Source organism: Nanorana parkeri, unplaced genomic scaffold (assembly GCF_000935625.1).
Source record: "Nanorana parkeri isolate BGI_ZX_2015 unplaced genomic scaffold, ASM93562v1 scaffold1663, whole genome shotgun sequence".
In the NCBI taxonomy this organism is placed as follows: Eukaryota; Metazoa; Chordata; class Amphibia; order Anura; family Dicroglossidae; genus Nanorana; species Nanorana parkeri.
In genome coordinates this window covers 268,059-275,551 of record NW_017307931.1, presented here as the reverse complement: position 1 = coordinate 275,551, position 7,493 = coordinate 268,059, and the positions used below count along the sequence as shown (strand labels likewise).

The following is a 7,493-nucleotide window of genomic DNA, read 5'->3' as shown; positions in this document are numbered from 1 at the left end:
TAACCCCGTTTTTGTGTTCTTGCAGCCATCACCAGAAGGTCCGTGACCACATCAAGAAGCAGTACGCATGCCAGAGTCAAAGGTGAGAGCGTTTCTCTTGTTTGCTGTTGAAGGCAATTTAACGGAAGCATTTACCATTGCCGGCCCATTGCTAGTAATTAAAGAGGACCTGTCAGAAGAAAAATTCAGGATCTGCCTCAGCTGACTTATTTTTTTTCGAAGGCGCAAACTCTGTGATGTCATCATTGAAGAGAGGAGAAGTATGGAGGCCATTGCTGACCTCCTTCTAGTTACCTAGTGATTCTCTGCACAATGTCACCTCGTCCTTACATCTGACTCTGGTGGGTATGTGCTTGCGTGTGACTTCCTTCCCCTGTGATCACGAATGGTCACACGACCAAGAGAGTGATGTCACTGCCCCAATCCCCGTCACCTGTCATGGTGACAGTGAATGAAAGGGGGCTGATCCGAGAACAAGAACGCAGTTCGGGAAAGCGAGAGAACCTCATTTTTTTTTTCGTTCTGGGTCAGAGACTCAACCTGACAGCCAGGCACCTAACATTTTCAGAAGAAGACCTCAGCATTCGTAGCCTCCAATGTCTGACTTGGCTGACTGCGTGCCTTGTTCCAGATCAATCATCCATAAGGCAGCAAAGCACAGATCACTCACCCTGAGCCTTCAAATGATACTAAGCCATGGCAGTTGCTGAACTGCTTTTGTCCTGACAGGTCCACTTTAAGCATGACCTTGGAAGGTCCCTGGTGCGATCATTCATGATCTAACCCAGCTTCTCACATTTTCTGGCTTTCAGACGACTCCAGAAGACGGGAACACGACCAGATCTTTTTTTACGGTGGGTAACAAATCAGCTTTGTAGACTTTCGTAGAGAACTTTTACTGAGGCCGGGGAACGGCAAAGGTCCAAAGTCTAAGACACAATGGCAACTTTCATTTAAAGAGGACCTGTCACCAGGCAATTCATTTAAAAAAAAAAAAAAAGACCTTCCCATAATACATGGATGCCAACTGGTCCAGATTTGCCAGGACAGTCCCCCATCTGGGCCCTTTGTCCTGATAGGGCTGTGCCCCGGGTTCACAGCACCACCCTAATTTGACTTACTGAGCATGTGCAGGTAAAAGGTTATTCATTGGGGGGGTTGCAGCAGTTTCTGCATATTTAGCTGTGGGACTGCTTCAGAAAATGGGTGTGGTCTTGGCATGATCACCCAGAAAATGGGCATGTTATGTGGAGGCCACTAGGGACGCTATTAGAAATCGTGGGGCCCCATACAGTCTACTCGCCTTGTCTGCGATGTCAGGTGATCTTTGGGTTACTGGACAAGCCAAACGGCACCCTTCCCTCAACAAAAGGTAATCGGGGTACACTGTCTGTGGTCTGGGCCACAGGTCCACCTTTACTGCGCCACGGGGTGCATTGTCGGTGGTCTGGGCCACAGGTCCACCTTTACTGCGCCACGGGGTGCATTGTCTGTGGTCTAGGCCACAGGTCCACCTTTACTGCTTCTGCACTGCTGTGCTTGGGCTCTGTTGCCCAACCAATGGGGCCTGGTACAGGAGTTCTGCCTCTACCCTTCGATCGGCGTCCCTGGCTGCCACCATGTACGTTCAGTAAGTCAGTTATAAACCGTTCGCATAGAGAACAGCTATGCGAATGAGATTCGCTGCACGGTTTGGCCACTAGGTGGAGCCGAGGAGCACAGGAAAATTCCAATGCTCCTCGGCTCCACCTAGTGGCCACATTCTTGTCTGCTATGTTAACAGATGATAAACCATAGCATGATATTCTTCTACGCACATTCATCACATGTAAATGCAGCTGACTCCACCTCAACCCATACAGTATAATATAGTACAGTAGAATGAAATAATAATAGACGGCTTGGTATTATCACACTGCAGCTGTGACACTCATTGTACACTTCCCCTATAGATTGCCAGTAACTGATTTCTCCATTGCAGATTACACAAGACTGAGGCAGTGGGGGCTGATCTGCGCTCTGCTCCTGTGTATCATCGGCTTCCTGGTCCTGTTCAGTAAGTATCTCCCTCCTGGCTGCACAGCTTTCATCTCGGGGCCCATTCACACAGTTATGGGTTTTAAACACACGTGCACAGGTCAGCATTGGTTGCAAGTGGTGAAGGTGTACATCTGTGCCAGGGGTTCCATAGCAGCCATGCCGATCTGCCTGCTGCCCCCCCCATGTGACCCACAGAGATGCCATGATCTGAGGCAACAGCCTCAGGCACCCTCATTAAAGGGATGGCCCTAATCTGTGTGATGCGTTGACCTGCATTGACTTATGAGGGCAGGTTCACACCATTTTCTGGACCAGATCTGGTGTGAATGGTGTGTGAACCTGCCCGCAGTTCCAGTACGTTCCAGACCAGACAAAATGAGACATGCGGTATTTGTCTGGTCTGGACTGCGATGGTGTGAACAGAGGCAAGAAGTAGCATAGGGAAACATTGGGATGCATTTTGGGTCCAGAAACAATCTGGTCTGATCTGGATGTGGTGTAAAGGGGCCCTTAGAAAAGGTGCGAGTCTGACCCGCAGTCTTGGCATCAGAAGGGAGCAATATGCAATGATCCCAAAGACTTATCAGTAGGCAAAGCACTCCATGCAACTGCAATGGGGCCCCCACAGCTGCTCTGTGATCTATATAAGTAGCAACATCATTTAACCAATGTATTCTTATTCTAATACTTGGCACCAATGGCTTGCACAGCGCCCATGAAAACGAAGTGAGACGGCTACAATGCATTTCAATACACGTTGTGTGCATCGAGGTTATTCACACATTACTGCAATGGAAACATTTGACAGATTGCTATGAAAGTCTTCCATACTTCTACATGGGGGAGATGTAGGGGTTCCCTTCTGCTATGGTGCCCCCATCACATGTTGGAGCCTTGATTGAATCAGATAAAAAGGACTTACTGTTGGGATGTTGTAGACCCTCTGATGTGACTCGCTCCTCTGATTGGACTCACCTGAGCTTGTTGAACTGTCAGGTGATTAATCAGACAGGTGAAGGGGGGAGGAGTGATCCTTGCCGTGGGGGCAACTCACCAGCAACAAGACTGCCAAGTAATGACTCCCCTTCTTCTATGGTGTCACTCCCTCGGTGGTGGGAACGCTGCAGATGATTGCTTGCTGTAGAACAGGGGTAGCCAAACTGCGGCCCTCCAGCTGTGGGTGGAACTACAAATCCCATAAGGCATTGCAAGATTCTCACAGCCACAGACATGACTCCCGGAGAGAGATGCTTCATGGGATTTGTAGTTTCACCACAGCTGGAGGGCCGGAGTTTGGCTACCCATGCCGTAGAAGGAGGGACATCTCTCTGGTGCAGCCGCCAGCGATGGAGTGACGCAGTAGAACCAGGTAAGTCTTAGTGATCATGTCGCTGGTGAGTGTGACATGGACCCATGGAGGGTCTGCTGGTCCTGTCACATAGGAAGGTTGCAGTATTTTTTAAGCCTTGTGTTGCAGCATCATAGAACATTCCACAAAAGACAATATCATCACTGAGTTCCCGGGTTCCCATTATGAGGGGCTCCCACCATCCCTGTGCTGAGTTCCCGGGTCTGTACACCCGCTGTGCCCATCTGAGGGTGGAGGCTGATCTTGACTCTTATCTTTTCTTTTTCCTCTTCGATATTTCCTGAATCCCCATGACATGCTACATCAGCTTACTATCGCCTGTTATCATGGGGTGGGGTCTTCCTCTAAGTTACATTTATAACACTTGATTTTTTATTTTTTTTTATTTTTACGACTTTCTGTGTACTATTGATACATCTGCTCCTATCATTGGATCCTTCGCACCGGTGGTGTATTTATAAAAAAAATTGCAAAGCAATGTGTCCTGCGAAACTGCATGAACGTTCGCTCTGAGCCAATGGGGGGTAAAAACAAATGTGATTTAGTGTTTTTATCCTTTTCCAGGTTGAATGTAATTCATTCATAAGATATGAACGTAACAGAACAATACCACATTGTGGCCACTAGATGGAGCTGAGGAGCAATGTGAGCCTTGGCTCCATCTAGTGGCCATAGTGTGCTATTGTCCTGATTTATTGCACCTGGAGCTCAGAGATTCCCCTTTTGTTGAATGTGAAACTTGTTCCTGCAGGTGGGAGATGTCGCGGATTCTCGTGCAGGAGGCGACAGAAGCGGTGAGTTGAGAAGTAACATTTCTCCTTTTGTTACTATGAGGTCATGTACTAATGAGAACAAGAAAGTCAAATGTTTACATTTAACGTGGCCACAGGTCAGTAAGCCTCAATTATTAGAATGTCAGAGGTCCTAAACGTCTCTCTTTACTTTTGGATGGAGATGGGAAGAGTTAGAACCTCTGTCTGTGTCTTCACCGGGGAGATTCACCCTCTCTGTTTTGATCTGGTGACCATTGCCATCAAGACCGAAAATAATAGTTGTCAACGGGACAGGAATAGAAGGAAAACCTTCTGATGGGGGTCACCTGATCTCTCCCACCCAGTGGCGTCACAAGGGGGGTGCGGGGCGTGCGGCCCGCACCCGGGTGACACCATTGGAGGGGTGACACCAGAATGACTGACAGTCATTTTGGTGTCACCCCCCCCTCTGAAAAGTCGGGCACTCGGTCATGGACTGAGAGCCCGACAGCTGCAGGAGAGAGAGGAGGTGCCCCCGGCAGCATACCTCATCCCGCCGGTTGAACGTCCCCTCCTCTCTCTGCTGGCGTCCATTACCAAGATGGCCGCCGGCAAGTATCAAAAAGAGGACTGTGCATGCACCATGACGTAATCGCGCATGCGCGTGGTAACATCGTGCGCAATGACGTCACAGCGGGGTGTCACCTGGTACCTGCTCCGGGTGACACCCTGCCTCGGGAGGCCCCTGCTCCCACCCCCTTCTTAAAAGGTTGCGTCACCATGACAGTAAGTGAATGGAAATCTCCCTAACAGTTGGCAGACGGCCCCCATCAACAAATACATTTTAAGCCCACTGTGACAACTTTTGTGTTTTTCAGGAAATACAACATAACGGGTCTATAGGCCGCCGCGGTTTTAGAAGAGCAGCGCCAGCAGCCAAAAATGACGTCGCACATCCTGTGCAAGTAAAAAAAAAACCTCACCAAAAGGTGCCTTAAACTGCACCCAGCACTGTGCTATGTAATAAACTATTTTGAAATTGGGAATCCTGGTGTGTGGACTGTCCTTTGTCGCCGCCTAGTGGCGAGTTGGCAGTATGCAATGCAGCAAGGGTCAGTTGAGAATGTGAATTGTAGCCGGGACTTCCATAGTAGCCTGAGCGAGACAGAGAAGAGGAAGACGCAAAGTATATCTAAGGTGTTAAAGTTTTATTATACAAAAAGGTAAAGAACAATATATCTAAAATACAAATGGCTTCATGTTTAAATATAAAAAAAGCATGGCAGAGCCGGACACAATGGCTGTATTAGTTCATTTATTACAATGGCTGTTGTGTATAACAATGTGTTCCTTTTTTTTGACACATTGTATTTCTTTTTTAAAATGATACCTGCTGATCCTGCCAGGGAAACCCTCTTGCATAGTTATCGGCGGCAACGCTCTGCGTGTTCATCTGCAGTGTTGTCACCTCCTGTGTACATGTTTTGGAATCCTAAAAAAAGCCTCTCCTACAGTTTACCCTGCTCTCTGATCCACGGTGGGTGGGAACAGTCTGCCCTGCCCTGTGAATTGCAATGGCAGAAGGAGCCCTTGTCAATCAAACACTGTTACCCACCCCATCAAGTAGTGCCGCTGGTAAGCTAGAAGCCTGACGAGGGGTGGTGGTGGGGTAAGAGTGATTGGCAGTGACTACTCCTGTCCTATAGACTGCCCCCCACCATTGTGATTGACCTGTGACGTTGGTGGAAGCCGCCAAGCGTCTTGTGCAGTCTCCACCCCCCAGCTTTCCAAGCTGCGGGGAGAAGAAGTGACTGAGTGGTCGCATGACCATGACCATTCAGTACATCTCTGCAATACAGCCCCCCCCCTGTTATATCCCTTTATAAAAGTGCAAAGATAAATGAAAATTGGTTGGTCTGCCAGAAATGCAGTGTGCTTCCTGTTTGGGCTGCCAACACAGTGGACACAGGGGACACTAGGGCGCATTGCACTGCAGCCTTGAACACTCCCCCCCCCCCCCCCCATGGTGCACTCCCTGTCTATTTTAAATTGCAAAAGCCAATAGCAGGCTGGCTATATAAAACCCCACCCACTGAGGAGTGGAGCTGAGAGACAACTCTCTCTCTCAGGTCCGCTCCTCTGCTCAGTAGGTGGGGTTTTCAATAGCCAGCCTGCTATTGGCTATTTCAAATTAAAATGGCCAATAGCAGTCTGGCTATTGCTCCCGGCTGCTCACATACACTTGTTGCCTGCGGGAAGCTAGACCGGCAGGAGAATGGGGCTCCGCGCGCGCGGGGGGATTTGGGGTTGCGCCGGGGAGAAGGGCTAGGGGGGTGAAAGTAGCTGGTATTGCCTAGGGTGCAAAATAGTCTAGCACCGGCCCCGAGTGTCCCCGATGTACTGAAATCCCAACCAGTGTAGTCGGCCTTGCCTGCCGCGCGGCTGAACTTTGCCACTCCCTACAGGTATTCATAAAGCACCAGCCATGTACGCAGCACTTTACATACATTGCACATAAACATCAGCCCCTGCCCCCGAGGAGCTTACAATCTAAGGTCCCCCATTGCACATGCATACTAGGGCCAATTTAGGCAAGAGCCAATTAACCTACCAGGTGGGCGTCCTCCGTGTACTCCAAATGTCTGTGGAGTACCCGGAGGACGCCGACTCTAGCACAGGGAGAACATACAAACTCCATGCCGATAGTGTCCAGGCCAGGATTTCACCGAGGTGCTGCAAACATTTCTGCATTGATTTCTCTCCCTGCAAGACATTGCTGCTGCCTTGTCTCCCAAGAGCCCGCCCACACACTGTGCGTAGTGAAAGGGCTCCTGGGAGATGTAGTTCTGTGGGCATCCACAGGAACTGACCACCCAACAGAACAGAACTTCACAAGGCCTGGTGATGATGCCAAAAGCTGTATATTACTGGAGGAGCGAGGTGAGAGACCAGAATGAATGCTGGGACGCGATCTAGAGGGATAAAGGGAGGTTTGGGGGGTACATTTGGGTTCTATTTGGACACGCCCTTTAAGTGAAGAAAATGAGGGAAGTCTCCTGGATCCAGATTATGTTTCAAGGAAAGAAACACCAACAGACACGGCTTCCAACCCTCTCCATTTGTCCTTTTGCATGGGGACGTTCATGCGGGGGGCATGAGGTCATCAAGCGATCCAGCCGAAATCAGGCAAGAGTCTGAGGAATACACAGGAGCCTCGGCGTCAACAACAAAAAGCGATTGTACCCATCTGCGCTGCAGGAATGCCAGAGCGAGCGCAGGACCAGGTAACCTGAGATGAGAGCTGTCCCTTCTTCCTTACAGGCCATTGGCTG

The 7,493-nt window shown here is 49.5% G+C and overlaps 1 long non-coding RNA gene across 1 annotated transcript; it reads left to right on the top strand.

Moving 5' to 3' along the window:
- The first annotated feature begins 814 nt into the window (after positions 1–814).
- On the top strand, positions 815–4,199 carry LOC108799225. Its single transcript, XR_001942013.1, has 3 exons — positions 815–854; positions 1,982–2,056; positions 4,161–4,199. It is a non-coding gene; the product is annotated as an uncharacterized LOC108799225 (long non-coding RNA).
- The last annotated feature ends 3,294 nt before the right edge of the window (positions 4,200–7,493 follow it).